This window comes from Hemitrygon akajei, unplaced genomic scaffold (genome assembly GCF_048418815.1).
Source record: "Hemitrygon akajei unplaced genomic scaffold, sHemAka1.3 Scf000058, whole genome shotgun sequence".
Lineage (NCBI taxonomy): Eukaryota > Metazoa > Chordata > Chondrichthyes > Myliobatiformes > Dasyatidae > Hemitrygon > Hemitrygon akajei.
The window spans coordinates 764,191-784,944 of record NW_027331944.1 but is presented as its reverse complement, the minus strand read 5'-3'; the positions used below and the strand labels follow the sequence as shown (position 1 = coordinate 784,944).

General features: G+C 46.8%; 2 long non-coding RNA genes across 2 annotated transcripts in view; one reads left to right on the top strand and one right to left on the bottom strand.

The window, feature by feature from the left end:
- LOC140721640 (uncharacterized) overlaps positions 1 to 20,754 on the bottom strand; it is an 801,766-nt gene that overhangs the window by 79,690 nt on the left and 701,322 nt on the right. The window lies entirely within an intron of this gene.
- The window catches only part of LOC140721639 (uncharacterized), a 212,207-nt gene that overhangs the window by 190,041 nt on the left and 1,412 nt on the right, over positions 1 to 20,754 (top strand). Inside the window, exons 2-3 of the long non-coding RNA XR_012097420.1 lie at positions 7,729 to 7,896; positions 20,545 to 20,712. This is a non-coding gene — a long non-coding RNA (uncharacterized lncRNA). The remainder of the gene's footprint in view (positions 1 to 7,728; positions 7,897 to 20,544; positions 20,713 to 20,754) is intronic.

Sequence of the window (20,754 nt, the reverse complement as noted above, 5' to 3'; positions counted from 1 at the left end):
GGAGGATGTTTCCTTCAGACGGAGAGTCTGGGGTCTGAGAGGACAGCCTCGGAATAATCAAGCTTCCCTTTAAAACTGAGAGAAACTTCTCCAGCCAAAGAGTGGTCGATCTGTGGAGTTTGTTGCAACAGATGGTGATTGGGGCTGTCACTGGATATATTTCCGGCAGAGGTTAATATATTATTGATCGCTAACTATTGTCATTTTTTGTTAGCCAGAACTATCAGAGGATTATTGAATACAGCATGTTAAAAGCAGAGTTTACAATTTTAGATTCTTCATTTCAAAATGGCTGCAGTGTTAACCTTTTTCAAAATTATACTCACAGCATACTATGTTGAGTTTGTTATTTCCCTTTTCGGTTATTTTCGGTGAGCCACTTCCTCCGTTTCCAGGGTAACGGCCCACCAGAGCTGCAAGAAGTGTTGCACATTTTTTTTTTTATCGCTCTGTGGTCACCGCCTCTCAGCGTAGAGACAGTGGCCTCGGGAGCAAATGTAACAGAATGATAGTGGGAGGAAAGGATGCTGTGAGCATTGGCTGTATGCAATGAACTGAGAACACAGAACCAGAGAAACATAGAGAACCCATAGCATAGTACACAGGCCCTTCGTCCAACAGTGCTCTCCCAAACATGAACATACTTCAGAAATTTCCTAGGGTTACCCATCAGCCCTCTTCTTTTTATCTCCATGTACCTATCCAAAAGTCTCTTAAAAGGCCCTGTTGTATCCGCCTCCACCACCGTCGCCGGCAGCCCATTCCACGCACTCACCACTCTCTGCGTAAAAAAACTTACCCCTGACATTGCCTCTGTCACTTCTCCCAAGCATCTTAAAACTGTGCCCTCTCGTGTTAGCCATTTCAGCCCTGAGAAAAAGCCTCTGACTATCCACACGATCTATGCCTCTCATCATCTTATACACCTCTATTAGGTCACCTCTCATCCTCCATCTGTCCAAGAAGAAAAGGCCAAGTTCACTCATCCTATTCTCATAAGGCATGCTCCCCAATCCAGAGAAATCCTTGTAAATCTCCTCTGCACCCTTTCTATCGCTTCCACACCCTTCCTGTAGTGAGGCGACCAGAACTGCACTCCAAGCACAGTACTCTAAGTGGGGTCTAACCAGGGTCCTATATAACAGTAACATTACCTCTTGGCACTTGAACTCAATCACAAGGTTGATGAAGGCCAATACACCGTATGCCTTCTGAACCACACAGTCAGGCTGCGCTGAATTTTTGAGTGTCCTATGAACTCAGACCCCAAGATCCCTCTGATCCTCCACACTGCCAAGAGTCTTACAATTCATACTATATTCTGCCATCATATTTACCTTCTAAAGTGTACCACCTCACACTTATCTGGGTCAGACTCCATCTTCCACTTTTCAGCCCAGTTTCGCTTCCAATCGGGGTCCTGCTATAACCTCGACAGCCCTCCACACTATCCACAATACCTCTAACCTTTGTGTCATCAGTAAATGTACTGACCTATCCCTCCACTTCCTCATCCAGGTCCTTTATAAAACTGACGAAGAGAAGTGGTGCCAGAACAGATCCCCGAGGAACAGCACTAGACAGTGACGTCCAGGCAGAGTATGACCCATCTACAAACAATTTTGCGTTCTGTGGGCAAAGCCATTTCTGAATCCACAAAGCAAAGTCCGCTTGGATCCCATGCCTCCTTACTTTCTTAATAAGCCTTGCATGGGGTACCTTATCAAGTGCCTTGCTGAAATCCATATACACTACATCAACTGCTCTACCTCCATAAATGTGCTTAGTCTCACCCTCAGAAAATTCAATCAGGCCGGTAAGGCACGAGCTGCCCTTGACAAAGCCAAGCTGACTATTCCTGATCATGTTATGCCTCTCCAAATGTTCATAAGTTCATGAAACAGAACATGTGAAGTTGAATTCCTTACTTCCTATTTTCAGTTAGCTCTGCTGAGCCAGTTCCTCCATCACCAGGGTAACAGCCCAGCAGAGCTGCAGAGTGTTGAACATATTTATCGCTCTCTGGTCACCGCCCCTCAGTGACCTCAGGAGCCGGTGTGGAGGCCCGGATGTCTTGAGCATTCACTGTATGGAATATATAACGTTTCTATAGCAGGAAAGAGATAACTAATGAATGTAGGGATTGCATTCATGCAAATCTGTTCAGGATGTCACAAACAGGGTTCAACAGGGATCACTCCCTCCACAATTAGAGAGATAGATAGATAGATAGATAGATACTTTATTCATCCCCATGGGGAAATTCAACTTTTTTCCAATGTCCCATACACTTGTTGTAGCAAAACTAATTACATACAATACTTAACTCAGTAAAAATATGATATGCATCTAAATCACTATCTCAAAAAGCATTAATAATAGCTTTTAAAAAGTTCTTAAGTCCTGGCGGTAGAATTGTAAAGCCTAATGGCATTGGGGAGTATTGACCTCTTCACCCTGTCTGAGGAGCATTGCATCGATAGTAACCTGTCACTGAAACTGCTTCTCTGTCTCTGGATGGTGCTATGTAGAGGATGTTCAGAGTTATCCATAATTGACCGTAGCCTACTCAGCGCCCTTCGCTCAGCTACCGATGTTAAACTCTCCAGTACTTTGCCCACGACACAGCCCGCCTTCCTTACCAGCTTATTAAGACGTGAGGTGTCCCTCTTCTTAATGCTTCCTCCCCAACACGCCACCACAAAGAAGAGGGAGCTCTCCACAACTGACCTATAGAACATCTTCAGCATCTCACTGCAGACATTGAATGACGCCAACCTTCTTTGGAAGTACAGTCGACTCTGTGCCTTCCTGCACAAGGCATCTGTGTTGGCAGTCCAGTCTAGCTTCTCGTCTAACTGTACTCCCAGATACTTGTAGGTCTTAACCTGCTCCACACATTCTCCATTAATGATCACTGGCTCCATATGAGGCCTAGATCTCCTAAAGTCCACCACCATCTCCTTGTTCTTGGTGACATTGAGACGCAGGTAGTTTGAGTTGCACCATATCACAAAGTCCTGTCTCAGTTTCCTATACTCCTCCTCCTGTCCATTCCTGACACACCCCTGGTTCCCTTGTTCATTCATCCCTCCTCACTAATCTTCTTCCAGATACTTATCCCTGCATAAGCCTAAGTGCTACACCTGCCGTACCCCTCCTCCCTCACCTCCATTCAGAGACACAAAGCAGTCCTTCCGGATGAGGCAACGCGTCATCTGCGAATCTATTGCTGGGCTCATCTATTGTGTCCCGTGCTCCCGATGCGGCCTCCTCCACATTGGTGAGACCCGCCATAAACTGGGAGACGGTTTTTGTTTAGCATCTCTGCATCATCTGCCACAAGGGGGACATTGCAGCGGCCAAACGTTTTAATTCTGATTCCCATTCCGACGTTTCGATCAGACCGCCCTCAGGGTGGAGGAGCAACACCTTAGTGATCGTTTTCACAAAAAAAACCAAAGGCCGGCAGATGTGTGGAGACGGAAGGGATGGAGGAAATGAGGATCGGACAGAAACATGTGGCTGAGATGGGAGAGCAGCCGCCATCTTGTTGATGGTTAGAGGGGCTGAATGGCCTCCTCCTGCTGTTTTTCACTTGATGTTTCAGTGTTCCTGTCCAGTGAGGCTCTGGAGGAATGTGAATAGAAAAAGAGTGTTTATAAACAAAGAAGTGATTTCAATGAAACCTGCGCAATTCCTTTTCGGGTGGGAATTGTATGTCGGACCGGGATGGGAATCGAACCCTTAACTCTGAGAATCGGGAGATGGAGCCATGGGGACGGGGAAGATACAGAGGGGAAAAATAAAAATGTAGCTGGTGTAAATATGGAATAATGTGGGGAATGCGGCAGGTAGGTCGGGCAGCGTGTGAGGGGCGAGGAGCAGAGTCACCGGTTTCTCGCTCCCATTTCAAACGCAGATCTGCAGCATCTCAGGTTTTCGCTTCCGAGGCCCCGCCCCCGCTCTCACAGACTCCGGATGGGCGGGGTTTTCTTTCCGTTCTCTGTTGAAGCTGATTGTCTGTGGGTAGCAGGCGGACGGATCTCGCTGCTCTCCGGACAAATTGATGAAGTTCTCATCGGTCAGTATTGAGGCCGGTCACGGGTTGAACGCAACCGACAATTTCCCATCGGTGAGTACTGAAGTCGATCCCGGGGGCGGGGAACCTCATGCTGGGCAGAGAGTCCCGTTAACTTCCTCGAACTGGCGGCCTCGTCCCGCTTCCTGGATACAAACTGTCGTGGTCGGTCCGGGTTATGGGACCTTCACACCGAACCGCCTGAGATGAGCCGATGTTCAGCCCCTGGTGTTCTGGTCCCAGGAGCGGGATGAGGTGGTGATGCCGAGACTGAACCCATCCATTAAGATGTACCTGGTGAACTTTACCTCCATCACCCGGCCCGGTATCGGATCCAAACTCCACCTGGATCGACGCCTGGGGTCGATAATTGTTTTACATATTTCCAGCACACTGGAAGAGGCCGTTCGGTAAAACAAATCATTCTCAATGATATATATATATCAACCATCTTGTTCCACCTCTGTCCAGCCTGTATCCCACTACCTCAATGATATATATCAACCTTCTAGTTCAATCTCTGTCCTGCCTGTATGCCACCACCTCAATGATATATATATATCAACCTGCTTGCTGAATGTTTGTCCAGCCTGTATCCCAATGCCGCAATGATATATTTCAGCAATCTCTCTTCTAAACTTTGTCTTCATTGTGAAGTTTAGTATTGCAGCTTTCTATTTATTTATTTATTTGTGTGCCTGTCTGTTTATTTATTTATTTATTTATTTATTTAGTTAGTTAGTTAGTTATTGTTCGCTAGGAATACCAGAGGTTTAGTTGGACACAACACGCGACAGGGTAAAAGCAACCATTTCAATTTTAGATTCACCGTTACAAAATGGCTGCACTGTTAATCTTTGTCATAACGGAACTCACAGCATCTGATGTTGAGTTTGTTATTTCTTTTTTCGGTTATTTTCAGTGAGCCACTTCCTCTGTTTCCAGGGTAACGGCCCGTCAGAGCTGCAGCAAGTGTTGCAGTTTTTATCGCTCTGTGGTCACCGCCTCTCAGTGTAGAGACAGTGGCCTCGGGAGCAAATGTAACAGAGTGATAGTGGGAGGAAAGGATGCTGTGAGCATTGGCTGTATGGGATGTGTTACACCAGGGTCAGAATGAACTCAGAACTAACAGAGTGGTTGGGGTAGGGTGGCATTTACAGTTCAGGGTGGCAATCAGTTACTATCTGTGCATTCAAATGAAGAGGGAGAAAATACCACAGTTGCAGGAAATTTAAAGTAAGGAAGGGAAAATACTGGAGACGCTCAGCAGATCGGCAGCATCTTGGACAGTCTCAGTTCTGGAACTGGGTCTTCCACCATTTGCCCTTTCAGAGACGTAGTCTGATGTACTGAGCTCCCAGCTTTTTCTACTTTATAATTTTACATTTTGTTCCTGCTGCACTGCAGGAAACATGGCAGCCCGCTCTGCTGTGCAAGATCCCACACAGCGATGACATAGAGATCAAATGTGCTCGGTTTAGCTGCTGGTGTCAGGCTGAAGTGTAGCCGCATCCTCTATACAGACCGGGGAACCAGCCTGAGCACCGGCCCCGGCAGAGGGTCATTAGGTTCCAATTCCACCTTAGTTTGTGAATCGGAAATGGCAGGAACTCCACGGCAAATTGCCGGCACCAAGGCGTCTTTGTATGGGTGATAATATTGGGCTGGTGACTCTGATGATATGGAATTGGCAGTATACGGGCTACAGTCCCGGTTGGTAATTCTGCAGCTGGGATCGGAATTTTCTCAGTCTGCAGTGAAGCTGAAATCCCGGGCGGTTGGGCATTGGTTATGGGGAAATTACAGTCAACACTTTCCAATAGGATATCATATCTGTCAAGTATTTTGGAGATTATTTAAGAATGAAGTAGGGCGTTAGGTGAAGTTGGGCAGTGATGTTGTTCATCTGAACTTTGGTAAAGTCTGTAACAAGATCCTGCATGGCAGCTGATCGGGGAGGTTCGGTCACGTGGGATTCACAGGGGCCTGGCGAGGTGGATTCACACCGGGCTAGAGAACAAGGAGAGGGGGATGAATGTAACGAATGGAGGTCTGTGACGAGTGGGATGTGAGTGTCAGTGTTGAGATCTCTGTAATTTACTATTCATGCCATTGATTTGTATATGAATGTACATGGCTACACAGAAAATGTAGTGTAGTTTTTTTGGGGGGGTTTGATTTACTTTTCAGCTGGTTTGGCACACTATTGTGTTCCTGTGATGTACTGTTCCATGTTCTGTTCTATCTTCAGCATAGAACATCTTCAGCATCTTCAGTCTATCTTTCTCTTTGACTTCCACTGGCAGATAGACAGGTGAGAGTGAGGGGGAATTTCCAAATGTGAATTCAGTTCTGAAACCCCGGCCTATTTCTACCGGTGCAAACACAAAACAGGGTATTTAATCACAGTCTCTCCCTGTGAGAGATGGAATGGGAACTCATTCCCTGCTTTGCTTCCAAAGGAACTTCAGAACCAAACATCTGAGCACAGAACAGAAATACTCGCTCAACATCTCATAAACGCGGACAATTTGATTCCCCGATTCATTTTATCTGGGTCAAGACATGTGTGGTATCCCAGGATGCAACCTCAGAGGGTCACAGCCCGCACCCAGAGCCTCGCACATCGTTTCCACATCTCACACTGAGAGATTCACGCTACCAAGATCCAGCCCCCGGAGACGTCTGCTTCATTGCGGAAGGAGGAACATCCAGCCGCATCTGTAAAAGCACCAACGGAGACTGAAGCCCAAACACTGACAGCTCCATATTCCTGGAGCCCCCATCCCAAGATTGTATCTCAAGCACCAGCTCTCCCAGGGCTCTGTGTTGCCGGAATAATCCGAGGAATGATAAGCATTATGCATGTGGAGCATTTGATGGACCTGGGCCTGTGTTCAGTGGAGTTCAAATGGTTGGCGGGTTAGGACAGGGGTGATTATTTACACCGACTGAATGACAGGAAGTTTGGTTGCAGTGGGAATGGAGAGGGTGTCTTGATTAGACGGAGAGTCTGGGATCTGAGAGTGCCGCCTCAGAATAAAGAAGCTTCACTTTAAAAACTGAGATGAGAGCAATTACTTTAGCCAAGTGTTGGTTGATCTGTGGAATTCGATGCCACAGAGGGTGGTGGAGGCTGTCGTTGGGTATATTCATGTTCTGGATTGCTAAATAGGTTGCGTGCTATAGCAGGGAAGCAAGAATACGGTGTTGGGAAAAAAAATCTCCATGATTGACTTTGGAGCAGACTAGATTGACCGAATCACCTAATTCTACTCCTGTGCATTATGATTTGTATCTTATACCATGACTGAGTAATCAGTTCTTTGTGTCCCATCACAAACAAGAGAAACTCTTCAGATGCTGCCAAGCAACACACACAACATGCTGGAGGAATTCAGCAGGCCAGGCAGCATCTATGGAAGAGAGTAGAGTCGACGTACAGATGCTGCCTGGTGTGATGAGGCCCTGCAGCAATTGTGTGTGTGTTTCTTTGTATCCCATGTCAGGCTTTGGAAAGTGTGATGGGCAGTTACAGATTTCTTCACTCGCATCATTATATATGAGTTCAAGTTTAAGTTCCAATAAGTTTACTTCTTTGGTCTACTTTGTATGAGTAACATGCTTCATTGTCTCTCTGGTTAAAGATAGACCTGACCTGCGAGATTTATTGGAAGAAAAGCCCACGACAGGAAGAAAATCACAACTGAAGACGAGTGAACAGCAACAATGAACCAGCCCGAAGACGGACAGCAGCAAATGGAGATAACCCATCTGACTTGGCGTCTCCATTGATTCAGTCAGGATAAATTTTGGTGAGTCTTATTTACCCAAACACTGGTCCTTTAGACATTACATTTCTGTATCAAGGAAGGTGGGAAATAGCTGGAGTGGGACTGAATAAGCCTCGGAATACCAGTATGCGTCTGTCAGACCCAATTGCACTCACTGCAGATTTGCTAATTACTCTGAGAAGCCACGCACATTCCCTCATATTGTTTCCTCATTTCAAAATCTTATCAGTTCTGCTTGTTTCCTTGCTTGGCTGTGTTAGGTCACAACAATCTCAAAATGCATTGAGAATTTCCTCCCTTTATAAGAGGCCGCAGTTTTCTCCTACTCTAGTGATTGCAGAAATGTGGAATTACCGTGAACTACAGCAACATGTCATTGACTCCTCTGTCTATTGCAAGCTGCAAAGATATACTTGCCCTCGAGTATGTTGTCGCACAAGCCTCCGCAAACCCTCTTGAAGCCGAATGTCCCAGCACCACATTTCAGTCTTAACTAGCAAATGCCAACCAATAATTTACATTTGTATACCCTGTCGCCATCAAATGCTTTTCTGCTAATAAATTGTCAGAACCTACGAAGCTGTGATTAAGCATATTTAGGTTTTATAATGAAGTTATGTTCCCATTTGGCCCTGTACCAAAGGCATGGGTTATATCTGTACTTGAGATGTCCCTGCAGCCGGGACTTCTGGAGCTGCCGGGGTGAGTTTAAACTCAGTCGCTGCGGGATGGGAACCAGAGTGTTTGGTCAGATAATAGAAGGGTTGATATAAAGGTAGATGCGAAGTTCACAGAGACTGTGGAAGGATCGGATGTGGACAGGGCATCATGTAGTCAGTTGGAAATGTCTTTAATTCAATACAATATCTATTAAGAATACGAGTAACTTAGAACATGGATGGTACATGTTATCACCATTACACAGACCGGACTGTTACAAGGGCAGGTTTGGTGTTTGATGCTCCAGGTTTTACTTGTTTCATAATACATATGGGGGGGGGGTGGGGGGGGGGGTGAAAGGCGGAGAATTGTCTTTACTAATTAGGAATCATATGACAGTTACATAAACAGAGGACATCAATGTGGGTGCAAATCAGAAAAGAGAAGGGAGCTATCATTCTGTGAGTATTCTATAGGCCTCCCCCAAAGCCACTGGGATAATGAGAGCAGATAACTTGGCAGATTTGGGAAAGGTGCAAAAACAACAAGGTTATTATCACTATTGATCTCAACTTTCCTGATGTTGATCCCACCTCCTTGTTCCAAAATGTGTCAATGGGGCAGAATGTGTTGTGTGTCCAGGAAGGATTCTTGACATGGTACGTGGATGGGCTAACTGGAGGATTTGCCATACTGTATCTAGTATGAGGCAATGATGCTGGTCAGGCGACAGATGTCACGATGGGTGACCTTTTTGAGATAGAGACCACAACACCCCAACTTTTATCATTGTCATGGACAAGGATAGTAGCAGACGATACGAGGCAGTATTTAACCAGTGGATGGATAGTTACAATGGTATTCGAAGTATCTTGGGGGTGTAAATTGGGAAAACATTTTCAAAGGGAAATGCCAGATGCAACTGTGAAGTTTGTTTCAGGAACACTTGAATGCGGTTCGGGGTAGATTTGTTCCACACACAGTGAAAGAATGTTTATATAAACGAACCGTGGTTCACAAGGGATGAGAACATTTAAGCAAGAGGGAAAAGGAAGCCTTATTTAGGTACAGTAAGCAACATTCAAGCGAGGCTCTAGAGAATTATATGGTATCCTGGAAGGAACTTAAGAAGCGACTTGGAGGTCGAAGGCAACTTGAGAAGTCCTTGGGAAGTAGGACGAAGGAAAACCCAAGGCATTCTACATGTGGGTGAAGAAGAGGAGGGTGAATAGATTGAGGGTAGGACTAGGACTACTCAGGAACAAAGGTGGAAACGTGGCTGGAGGATGCGGTGATAGGTGAGGTGCTTAATGAATGCTTTGCTTCAGTTACCAATGAGGTGGACAGTGATTGTGATGATAGAATAGCAGCATGGCAATATTAAGAAAGAGATGTTCAATCTACCAATATACACCACATTACTACAGGAAGTGAGGGGGGAGGTTACCGGGCATTGACAATGATCATTGTATCCTCTCTGGCCACAGGGATGGTAACACATGATTGGAGGCTGTCAAATGTTGTTCCATAATTCAACTGTCATGGTTCCGGTTGGCTGTTCCCCTTTAACGCTCCTTTCTCCCTAATTATGCCCTAATTTCAGTCATTAGATCTCCATTGCTGCTAGTTTACTCAATTACCATACACCTGGTTTTCATCAGAGACTGTGAAATAAATACGATGGCGACACGATCACAGGTTGCCAGTTTGTTGGTCTATTCCCATGTGATACTTTGTTTCTCGACTGCTTAGAACTGTTTGTTCTAAGTTCAACTCCAGTCTCAAGATATTCCATGAAAACCCCGTCACCGTGTCAAGACTCCATGTCAGAGCTCCGTGCCAAGATTCCTCCGGTTTGCTGTCCAACGTTCACGCCTCCGCCCGCATCCCCAACTCAATCTCCATGCCGGTGTCCTGCACTTGGGTTCTGCTCAGTCGCTCTGTGCCACATCAATAAACCCAATGGGTTTAATCCTGGGGATTATAGACCAGTGAGTGTTACATCGGGGTGGGCAAACCCTTGGAACGCCAGCTGAAAACAATGAAAGACAGTTCCTTATCTTGCTCCGGTGGTTGGACTTGACAGCGGTGAAGGCAAGGCTCAAGGCAAGGCTCCTGGAGGAAGGTGAAGGGAAGGGATACAGACAGGGGGTATGGACAAGAATCAGTTTCCTCAACATAAACTGGGGAAAACCTGGAATAAGGAACATGGACCGGACTGTGAACCGGAAGGCGCTACGATCTTAATGTGTTTCCCCGGAAAGGAGCTCCAAACCCACCAGACAAAGCAAGACTACCCAGACACACCAAGTCAAGAGACCAACTCTACCACCCAACAAACCAAAAACTAAAGCTACAAGACCTACACAAAACCACATAGTTGCAGTTAACGTATGGTTACAACAGTGCAGCCAATACCATAACTGATTAAAAAAAAACCATGGGCACAGTAAAAAATAGTCCAAAGATGTTAAAAGATTCTAAGTTCGAAAGAAACCATGACACAGTTTCCACAAGTCCTCAGGGTCCCGATAGACTCGTCATCCCACGCAGTCGGCAGAAGGGATTACCCTCGCTATGGACTTCCAAGGCGCCTGTGGACTCAGCTTCACAGACAATGAAAGCTCCGTCAGACCCAGCCTCGCAGACGCAGCACACAGTGAAAGCGCCCCGACCACAGCGGACTCCGAGTCCGTCGAACCCGTTGTGTTAAAGTTAGACCTGAGGTGAGAGATTTATTGGAAGAAATGCCCCAAATGGAAGCAAACCACGAGTGAAGACGAGGGAACAGCAGCAAGTTAACCTGCCCGAGGATTGAGAGCACCAACTGGAGAGAACCCATCTGACTCAGAGTTTCCAGTGATTCAGTCAGCAGAAAGTCTCGTGAGTCTCGTTTACTCAAACACTGGTCCTTTAGACATTACATACCTGCACAAAGGAAGGTAGTAAATAGTTGGGACGAGACTGAAAGTGCCCAGAAGTACCAGTTATGCCTCTGTCAGACCAGTTACAATCACTCCAGGTCAGGTGATGTGCTGTCAGTATCCCAGCTCTTTAAAGTCACTCACATTCCCTCAGTGTTTGCTCATTTCAATATCTTGCATCTTGTGAAAAAGCTTTTGGTCACTTCTGAGTGGGGAGAGGTAGACAAAGGGGAGAGTTTATACTTAATATCTTTAAAAACAAGTAATTCTTTGAACTTACTTGCTGCAAACTTGCTTGACCTTTTCTACTTGGAGTGACGGAGAATGAGGGGTGACCTGATAGAGGAGTATAAAATGATGAGAGGCATTGATCATGTGGATAGCCAGAGGCTTTATTCCCAGGGCTGAAATGACTGATATGAGGGGGTATAGTTTTAAGGTGCTTGGAGGTAGGTAGAGGGGGGATGTCAGGTGAGTTTTTCCACACAGAGTGGTGGGTGTGGAATGCATTGCTGGCGACGCTTGTGGAGGCGGATAAAATAGGGTTTTAGATAGGTAAATGGAGCTAAATAGGTAAATAGACTTTTAGATAGGTAAATGGAGCTCAGGAAAATAGGTCTGTGCTGTTGGGTAATTCTAGACAGTTTCTAGAGTAGGTTACATGGTCGGCAGAACGTTGTGGGCCAAAAGGCCTGTAGTGTGCTGTTGGTTTCTATGTTCCATGTTCAAACTTACTACCTATACCCTATATATTCCCAACCAAATGATTGATATAGATGGCAAGTAACAATAGGTGTAACCATGGGGAACATCACTAGGCACTGGCCTCGAGTCCAATAAACAGCCTCTCACCATCACCCTCTAATTCCTGCCATTCAGCTGTTCCCAGACTCTGGGGCTCTGTAGCAAACACAATGTTCAGGAAGTTTAGTCAATAATTAAAGTGAAAAGGGAATTGTTGCTTCCTGAAAGGTCACGTATCCTGTCTGATTCAATGGACCAACTCCTCCCTTGTTTATGACTTAATTTATCCTGGGTCCTATCCTTCTGGGTCACGCTGCTTCTGACAACCCACATTCCCAACCTCCTTTCTCCCCGCCAATGGCCCCACACTCTTTCCCCATTTAAACCCCACCCCCACACGTGGACTGATCCACATCACCCACATCCTCCCTCCCAGCGAGGGGAACCACAACTAATTGATCCCACAGTCTCGGCTCAGACATGAAACTAAAACCAGATCTTCAAGACCAGACAGCCTGGACTGTCCAGCCATCCGGCTCGGTCCCAGCCCACTTCCACTGCAGCCGACGCTCGATTTACACAAACCTGTGATCAGCCCCTTCCTCACCGTCGCCTAAACAGTAGAACTACCGGCATCAGCTGGATTTGGAACTGTGCTGCACTTTGCAGAACGTCCCTATGGCACCACTGGAGGGCGAATGGACAACACAGAGGGTTTGACTGACCTGTCCTTTCAATTTCACACCCCTGAACTCCACATCAACTCCATCCAACCAAATCTGGGCAAACTTCACTGACCAGCAACTATAGTGTATCTCAGCGATCAGCTGTTTGAATGATACACTGACTTAGAGGAAGGGGTATCTGTGGTCCACATTGTCAGTGTTTAGTTTGTCAGGAGACATAGACTGCAGTGATGAGAGGTCTTCTGTTAACTGATATAAATCTGTGTTTACACTGCTGTCAAATCCATTTTACATCAGTAAAAACCATTGTTTATGAAATCAGTAAACAATCAGGATCCTGCATTGACTGGCCCAATCCAAACCAGATCACCCTGGGAAGTCCTCTCCAGAAACATTTGGGTTTTGTAACCCAGTTCGAGAAAAGGGCCAATGCCCACTCCGTCAACAACATGGGAAAGCCGGGCACATAGCAGGTGACTCTCCTGATTTAGTGATGAAATCTGTTAAGTTTCCTTCATTGTTCTCCTGAAATCATTAAAAATGTCAATTGAACATCTTTTGAAAACAACTTCTCACCCACATGTGACGTCACTCTGCGCCCCCTCTTGCCCAATGTCAGGTGTGGGGTGGGATTTGATATCACTCTGCGTCCCCTCATGTCTGACGTCACGTGTGAGTTCCCCCACACTAGGACCTGACGTCACGTGTGCACTTCCTTACGTCACATTGGTGCTGAGACGGTTGAATTTTACCGGCTAAGGTAACAGCTACCTGACCCACCCACCCCACCCGACAGACAACAGAGGCGTTACCCTCTTCACATTGGTGAGAAGTGATGTCAATCAGTGCTTACACCCAATAACGGAGATGGACCGGCCGAGAGGGCGTTACCCCTGCTGATACCGACTTCCGCTCCCGTCCACAAACTCCCATTCAAAACAGAACAAATCTCAAAGTAAATGTCCAGCCTTTTTATTTATTTACATTTCCCTCCACGTGAAGTTGGGTGCGTTCGTGAAGTGACTTTTGTGACCGGATTATAATGTATTGCTGACAGAGAGGAGGAGACCGTTCGGCCCATTGGTTTGATGCAGGCTACTCGCAGAGTGAGTGATCTGGCAGAATGACGAGGGTGAGGGATTTTACTGAGATGATAAAGATGGTGTGAGAGGGGGGTGAGTCTGAGAGGTTGTTTGGGGGATCAAGGAGCAGGATGGGGAAGGAGCCCATTGACAGTGGGGAAGGGGGTGAAGATGGTGTGAGAGGGGTGTGAGTCTGAGAGGTTGTTTGTCTCTGGGGAAGGAGCCCATTGACAGTGGGGAAGGGGGTGAAGATGGTGTGAGACGGGTGTGAGTCTGAGAGGTTGTTTGTCTCTGGGGAAGGAGCCCATTGACAGTGGGGAAGGGGGGTGAAGATGGTGTGAGGGGGGTGAGTCTGAGAGGTTGTTTGTCTCTGGGGAAGGAGCCCATTGACAGTGGGGAAGGGGGGGTGAAGATGGTGTGAGAGGGGGGTGAGTCTGAGAGGTTGTTTGGGGGATCAAGGAGCAGGATGGGGAAGGAGCGCATTGCCAGTGGGGAAGGGGGTGAAGATGGTGTGAGAGGGGGGTGAGTCTGAGAGGTTGTTTGTCTCTGGGGAAGGAGCCCATTGACAGTGGGGAAGGAGGTAAAGATGGTGTGAGAGGGGTGTGAGTCTGAGAGGTTGTTTGTCTCTGGGGAAGGAGCCCATTGACAGTGGGGAAGGGGGTGAAGATGGTGTGAGAGGGGGGTGAGTCTGAGAGGTTGTTTGTCTCTGGGGAAGGAGCCCATTGACAGTGGGGAAGGGGGGTGAAGATGGTGTGAGAGGGGGCTGAGTCTGAGAGGTTGTTTGGGGGATCAAGGAGCAGGATGAGGAAGGAGCCCATTGACAGTGGGGAAGGGGGGTGAAGATGGTGTGAGAGGGGTGTGAGTCTGAGAGGTTGTTTGTCTCTGGGGAAGGAGCCCATTGACAGTGGGGAAGGGGGGTGAAGATGGTGTGAGAGAGGGGTGAGTCTGAGAGGTTGTTTGTCTCTGGGGAGGGAGCCCATTGACAGTGGGGATGGGGGGTGAAGATGGTGTGAGAGGGGGGTGAGTCTGAGAGGTTGTTTGTCTCTGGGGAAGGAGCCCATTGACAGTGGGGAAGGGGGGTGAAGATGGTGTGAGAGGGGGGTGAGTCTGAGAGGTTGTTTGTCTCTGGGGAGGGAGCCCATTGACAGTGGGGAAGGGGGGTGAAGATGGTGTGAGAGGGGGGTGAGTCTGAGAGGTTGTTTGTCTGGGGAAGGAGCCCATTGACAGTGGGGAAAGGGGGTGAAGATGGTGTGAGAGAGGGGTGAGTCTGAGAGGTTGTTTGTCTCTGGGGAGGGAGCCCATTGACAGTGGGGATGGGGGGTGAAGATGGTGTGAGAGAGGGGTGAGTCTGAGAGGTTGTTTGTCTCTGGGGAAGGAGCCCATTGACAGTGGGGAAGGGGGTGAAGATGGTGTGAGAGGGGTGTGAGTCTGAGAGGTTGTTTGTCTCTGGGGAAGGAGCCCATTGACAGTGGGGAAGGGGGTGAAGATGGTGTGAGAGGGGTGTGAGTCTGAGAGGTTGTTTGTCTCTGTGGAAGGAGCCCTTTGACAGTGGGGAAGGGGGTGAAGATGGTGTGAGAGGGGGTGAGTCTGAGAGGTTGTTTGGGGGATCAAGGAGCAGGATGAGGAAGGAGCCCATTGACAGTGGGGAAGTGGGGTGAAGATGGTGTGAGAGGGGGGTGAGTCTGAGAGGTTGTTTGTCTCTGGGGAAGGAGCCCATTGACAGTGGGGAAGGAGGTAAAGATGGTGTGAGAGTGGTGTGAGTCTGAGAGGTTGTTTGTCTCTGGGGAAGGAGCCCATTGACAGTGGGGAAAGGGGGTGAAGATGTTGTGAGAGAGGGGTGAGTCTGAGAGGTTGTTTGGCTCTGGGGAGGGAGCCCATTGACAGTGGGGAAGGGGGTGAAGATGGTGTGAGAGGGGGGTGAGTCTGAGAGGTTGCTTGTCTCTGGGGAAGGAGCCCATTGACAGTGGGGAAGGGGGTGAAGATGGTGTGAGAGGGGGTGAGTCTGAGAGGTTGTTTGTCTCTGGGGAAGGAGCCCATTGACAGTGGGGAAGGGGGTGAAGATGGTGTGAGAGGGGGTGAGTCTGAGAGGTTGTTTGTGTCAAGGAGCAGTATGGGGAAGGAGCCCATTGACAGTGGGGAAGGGGGCATATTATTGAAAGGATGAAGATGGTGTGAGAGGGGTCGGACAGGATACAGAGGCGAGCAGAGGGATTCACCACATTGGGAGGCAAACACCGGCACACTGTTGATCTGCAAGTGTGGCCGATGGTCCGGGCAAAGTGGATTGGAGTCGTGTTGGGGGGCAAGAATGAACTGTTCTGGAGTCTTATTGAATGACAGGATGAACTGAACGGGCTGAGTGGCCTGCTCCTGTTTCTGGTGTCTTGGTGTTAAAAGAGAATGAATAACCAGACCCTTCTTGGGTCTGCATGATAGATAGATAGATAGCTAGATAGATAGATAGATAGATAGATAGATAGATAGATAGATAGATAGATAGATAGATAGATAGATAGATAGATAGATAGATAGATAGATAGATAGATAGATAGATAGATAGATAGATAGATACTTTATTCATCCCCATGGGGAAATTCAACCTTTTTTCCAATGTCCCATACACTTGTTGTAGCAAAACTAATTACATACAATACTTAACTCAGTAAAAAATATGATATACATCTAAATCACTATCTCAAAAAGCATTAATAATAGCTTTTAAAAAGTTCTTAAGTCCTGGCGGTAGAATTGTAAAGCCTAATGGCATTGGGGAGTATTGACCTCTTCATCCTGTCTGAGGAGCATTGCATCGATAGTAACCTGTCACTGAAACTGCTTCTCTGTCTCTGGATGGTGCTATGTAGAGGATGTTCAGAGTTATCCATAATTGACCGTAGCCTACTCAGCGCCCTTCGCTCAGCTACCGATGTTAAACTCTCCAGTACTTTGCCCACGACAGAGCCCGCCTTCCTTACCAGCTTATTAAGACGTGAGGCGTCCCTCTTCTTAATGCTTCCTCCCCAACACGCCACCACAAAGAAGAGGGCGCTCTCCACAACTGACCTATAGAACATCTTCAGCATCTCACTACAGACATTGAATGACGCCAAACTTCTAAGGAAGTACAGTCGACTCTGTGCCTTCCTGCACAAGGCATCTGTGTTGGCAGTCCCCGTGGTGTTCCCGTGGGTGTTGTAGGGACCGGTGCTTGGAGCCCAGTCGTTTCCAAACTGTGTCAACAACTTGGCTGAGGGAACCAATTTAACATTTTCAAGACTGCTCTTGAAAAAAATGTATATTTGTACATTGTTAATGACAGAAAATCTATATTTATGATTATTGACACAACATATATATTTGTATATTGTTAATGACATAAAACTTGTATTTCTATATTGATAATGGCGCAGAATTGTATAATCTGTCATCTGAATGTACTTGCCTGTGATGCTGCTACAAGTCAGTGTTTCTCTGTCCCTGTACCTTCCCATATTGTGCACTTGGCAATAAATTCAATATTTGTTTCTGCTACAGAAGTGGGTGATCTCACAGTTCCCACATTGGGCTCCAGCTGACCTGTTTCTCCAACTCACTCCTTTTACCTCAGTTTCCCTGAAACCTTTTGACAAGAGACACAGAACGTTGAACAGTACAGAACCAGAACAGGCCCTTCGGCCCAAAATGTTTTGCTCAGCTAATTAAATTAGGAATCAAATGGCTAACTAATCCCTTCTGCCAACACAATGTCCACACGTCCCTCACACTCATGTGCTGATTTAAATATCTCTTAAAAGTCACCGCTGTGTCTGCCAGAACCAGCACCCCGGGCAACACATCCTAGCAACCCGCCACTCTCTCTGGTAATAACACTTGCCCCTCACATCTCCTTTCAAACTACTCCCCCTCACTTTAAATACATGGCCTCTTCTATTAGACATGTCTAACCAGGATAAAAAATATTGTCTGTCTTCTCTATCTCTGCCTCTCATAATGTTATACACCTCCATCGTCTCACCCCAGCCTGCAGGGCTCCAGAGAAAACAACCCAAGTTTGTCCAACCTCTCATTATAGCTCATGCCCTCTAATCCAAGCAATATCCTGGTAAACCTCTTCTGCACCATCTGTGCGTTAAGTAATGAGGGACTGAGTTGCAGTGGCTAGGGAGGGAGGTAGAAAGTACATTGTATTTATTGTAAGAGTTATCAGGTATAAGAATGAAAATGACTTTAACGATTATTTGGACTTTGTTGAGATTGTACCTGGAATATGGTGTAAAATCCTGCCCCACCCCAATACTAACACGGGTTATATAGACCAAAGAACAAACTGCCGTAGGAACTCAGTGGGTCGGGCAGCATCTGTGGAGGGAAATGGACCGTCAACATTTCGGGCCGAGACCCTCCCTCTGGCCTGAGAGTGGACGGGAAATAGTCCGAGAAAAGAGGTGAGGGGTGGGGATGGGGCAAGAGCTGGGGAGTGAAAGGTGGATCCAGGTGAGGGGGAGGTGGGAAGGTGGAAGGTGGAATTCCATGGAGGATTAACAAAGAGGTGAGAGAGTATTTGTTGTAGAGAGTGCAACAAAGATTCACCAGACTGATCCCTGGAGTGGTGAGGTCATCATATGAATAAAGATCAAATGTGATAGCCCTTTCATTTGGAGAATCGAGGACTGAGAGGTGAACACATTGAAATGCACAACATCATTACCGGTTGAACAGGGATCTCAGTCTCTGGAAAAGGGGGTGGACTGTCCGGGACTGAGATGAGGGGAAATGTCTCCACTCCGAGGGTGGTGAATTTCTGTAAATCCCCACCACAGAGGGCGGTGAAGACTCGGTGATCGTCCTCACATAAAACAGAGGCCGGCAGATGTGTGGAGACCGAAGGGATCGAGGAAATGAGGATCGGGCAGAAACATGTGGCTGAGATGGGAGAGCAGCCGCCATCTTGTTGATGGTTGGATGGGCTGAATGGCCACCTCCTGTTGCTTCTCGCTTGATGTTTCAGTGTTCCTGTCCAGTGAGGCCGGGGAAATGTGAATAGAAACATAGACTGATTTAAATAAAACCTGCACAATTCTGGTTTGGGTCTAAAATGTGTGCCGGACCGGGATGGGATTCAAACCCGTAACTGTGACCCGGGGGGGTGGAGGGAAATTTTAAAATATATCCAGTGTAATTATGAGATGATGTTTGAAATGCGGTGGGGGGGGGGGGGGGTGTCGGGCAGCGTATGAGGGGCGAGGAGCAGAGTCACCGAGTCACGTGGGAGACCGTCCACCCGTCATGTGATCCCGTTGTACCGCAGGGCTGCAGCATCTGCAGGTTCGTTTCCGAGGCCCCGCTCACAGCTCCGATAACGCGCTGACGACATCGCGCATGCTCAGTACAGGAAGGGACTTTAGTCTGCAGAAACAAAATGCTCCCGCGAACGGAGCCTTTGTTGCAGCGCAGATGGAATTAAACACTGCCGGATAAACGTTTATGCAACCTGAACGTTTTTCTTTGTTGTACTGCATTTTTATCCTGTCCTTTAATTAGTAATTAAAATCAAAAGAATGTTTTTTTTCTCTCGTCTGTCTTCATCCTAAAATATTCATAGTTGCATTTTACAAAAGAGGACACATCTACGATGTTGTGCTTTTCTCAGTCCGTGTGAAAATTTCCGGCTCAGAGCAATGGTTGATCCATGTAGCTGCAAAAATAGTAATTAGATGGAACATTAGAGACCGAACCACGTTACATTCTATGCATATTAATCACGATTGAATATGGTACATTATCGTGCTTCCTGTTATCGAGGAGATGTTAAAAGTCAAGAGAGTGGACAAAACAGTTTCACCGGGAGCCTCTCTGGTATCCAGGAAATAGTAATGAATAACGCAAGAAAAATTAATAATAATTTCGCCTTGTCCGTGGGAGCGTACTGTGAGGCAAAGACGCTCAGGTGCTGAATGATATAGAACTAATATTGAGCAGCGAATAACTAGACGGTCCATTTACTATAAATTCAAGAGCTTTTCGGTTTCGTTTCTCGAAAGATCACTATTAATGCCCCGATAATCACTTTTACTATCTTTTCAGAACACTGTGTGTAGTACCTCCCCCATTATAGCTATGAGCAAGGATGTGATCTGGGCCAAATTGCGCAATTAAGCGTTCAGCATATCACGCATCATCCTGGATAATCCCAGTTCTGATACTGGGTCTTCCACAGTGTCTTTTTCCACAGATGCAATCTGCCGTACCGAGTTTCCAGCACTTTATAAGAGGACGCAGGAATAAGGCATTGGGGCGAAAAAAAAATCAGCCATGATTGAATGATGAAGGAGACTCGATGGTCTGAATCACTTCATTCTGCTCTGATATCTTATCATGACTGAATGATGAGTCCTTCGTATCCCGTATCAGGATTTGTGACGTGTGAGGGACAATTACAGATTTGTTCCATGAGATACTTTTATTTGTCTTCAGCGTTTAAATTTCAGTGAGATTCGCTTTTGAAAAAATTGAGCAGAAATATTTTTTTCTCCTTTGTATTGTTGATGTGCTTCATTATCTCTCTGGTTAAAGTTAGACCTGCGGTGAGAGATTTATTGGAAGAAAAGCCCACAGCTGGAAAGAAGCCACGAATGAGAACGAGGGAACAGCGACAAGTGAACCAGCCCGAGGACTGAGAGTACCAACTGAAGAGAACCCTCTGACTCAGAGTTTTCATTGATTCAGTCAGGAGAAAGTTTGGTGAGTCTCATTCACTCGAACACTGGTCCTGTAAACATTACA